This window comes from Palaemon carinicauda, chromosome 18 (assembly GCF_036898095.1).
Source record: "Palaemon carinicauda isolate YSFRI2023 chromosome 18, ASM3689809v2, whole genome shotgun sequence".
Taxonomy (NCBI): Eukaryota; Metazoa; Arthropoda; class Malacostraca; order Decapoda; family Palaemonidae; genus Palaemon; species Palaemon carinicauda.
The window spans coordinates 21,255,078-21,257,577 of record NC_090742.1 but is presented as its reverse complement, the minus strand read 5'-3'; positions in this window follow the sequence as shown (position 1 = coordinate 21,257,577).

Genomic DNA, 2,500 nt, shown 5'->3' with positions numbered 1-2,500 from the left:
AACTCAAACATATCGTTATATCCTAGGACAAGAGCTTCTGGAATTCTCTCATAAATTGACAAACGTTGCAGCTTTCCGTAGTCTGATATAGAATCTTTCAGTGATTTTCGCCAACTTATAGAAAACGGGTCACGGATGTATAAAAGAGACGACACATGCACATTCAAGTACAAACTTATATCTTTCATTTTTTTGTGACACCCGTGACGAATACTGTTATGAACTTCTTTTACAACGCTGCTAGTTTTAGAAGAAAACAAGGATACCTTGGAAGATCGAATATCATCAGAAACTCTGTTCCTGATTATCCTCTTTGATACTAAGCCATGGGAACTCTTCGAAATTCAGCACTGAGCTTCGTCGTCATGTCTCACTTCATAGAGACATAAAGATAAGGCCAAGGTCATCATAAGAATTATTGTAAAATAATTTTAGATTGGATCGGCGAACTGTGAGTATTTTATGAGTCTTATAAAATAATGCAACTAATTACCATTATCCTTAAATATAGTTATTGTTGTTTATTGACTGTTAATTTCTTTCGCTTTTACTGTTTTGCTATTTTATGTGCTGAATTAATTACCAAGGGAATAAAACATTGAAGTGGATTTTACCTTATCTATATTTTGATTTAGCTGGCAGTAACAATTCACAGATATGCTGCCCCCCCCCCCCCCCCCATATCAGGTACACGATTCATTGAACTTGTACGAGATTTAGCCTATATCATTCCATCTTTTGGCGGGGCTTCAAACTCTGGGCCTTTCTATATATTTCTCTTCACTTACTGCGTTTTATTCTAAGCAGTGGAATACGGAAACGCGTGAATATTAGTAAATTGTACAGGTGAAGGGACCAGGGAGATTATTCAACTGCGTTAGAAGTGAAACAAGGTAGCTCGTAATAAAATGACATGTGAATTTTCATATTTGTTTTTCCTTTCTTCATTCGGGGCTCCTAAGATTTCCCAAAATCCTATTTTTTCCCTTAAAAAAATTAAACAAATTCGCTGTTATTAAAAAACATAACAGTGACTTTTATTCACACAAAACACAAGCCAGACTAATTTTGAATCCCAAAAACTAAACGAATTCGGTGTTATTCAAAAGATTACAATGACTTTCATTAACATAAAACGCAAACCAGATAAATAAAAAAAAAGGGGGGGGGGGGGGGGGATAATGAAAATTTAATTTTGAATCCCCCCAAAAAAACTTTTCGAATCGATGATTTACACGGAACGACAATGCCTCCTTTCTCCATTCCACAAGAATGAATAATTTTCGGGGGATTCTTTTGCCTCTTGCACCTTTTGCATTCTCTCGAAGATTTTCTTGTCCAAACCGAAGAAACCAACGGGACTGAATCTGAAATCCACGAGACAGGCTTTTAAGATTCCAGGGAACAGATGCTGGAAGAAGATCGTCTTCGAAAGGCCGCGAATAAAGAGTTCGCAGCCGTTTTCCAGCCCAGTGGAAGAAGATGGCGGATTGAGTAATTTGCGGTGAGCTCAAGATCGGGGTTCTGGAAAGGTTTCTAGGAACATGAAGGAGGATTAGGAAAGGAAACTTTGCCTGGAATATGGGAAAGAAATATGTATGTACTATTTTCCTTCATTTCTAGTTAAGGGTATGGACTATTGTTCGCAAATTCCTGATACACATGTATAAATATATCATAATATTTTATGCCTTATAAACAAACACATACACCACGTATAAACGTATATATACAAATATACATAATGTATATATATAGATAGGTAGTAGGATGGACAGGGCACTAGCCATACGTTGAGATACTACCGCTAGAGAGTTATGGGGTTCTTTGACTGGCCAGACAGTGGTACATTGGATCCTTCTCTCTGGTTACGGTTCATTTTCCCTTTGACTACACATACACCGAATAGTCGGGCCTATTCTTTACATATCCTCCTCTGTCTGCATACACCTGACAACATAGATTACCAAACAATTTTTCCTCTCTCAAGGGGTTAACTACTGCATTGTAATTGTTCAGTGTCCACTTTCCTACTGGTAAGGGTAGAGGAGACACTTTAGCTATTGTAAGCAGCTCTTCTAAGAGAAGGACACTCCAAAATCAAACCATTGTTCTCTACTCTTGGGTAGTGCCATAGCCTCTGTAACATGGTCTTCCACTGTCTTGTGTTAGAGCTCTTTTTGCTTGAGGGTACACTCGGGCACACTTTTCTATCTTATTTCTCTTCCTTTTGTTTTGTTAAAGTTTTTACAGTTTATATATTTAATCTAATGTTATTACTGTTCTTAAAATATTTCATTTTTTGTTGTTCCTTTCCTCACTGGGCTATTTTCCCTATAGGATCCCTTGGGCTTAAAGCATCCTGCTTTCCCAACTAGGGTTGTAGCTTAGTCAGTAATAATAATAAAAATAATAATAATAATGATAATAATAATAAAAATACTACTACTACTACTACTACTACTAATGATAATAATAATAATAATAATAATAATAGGCC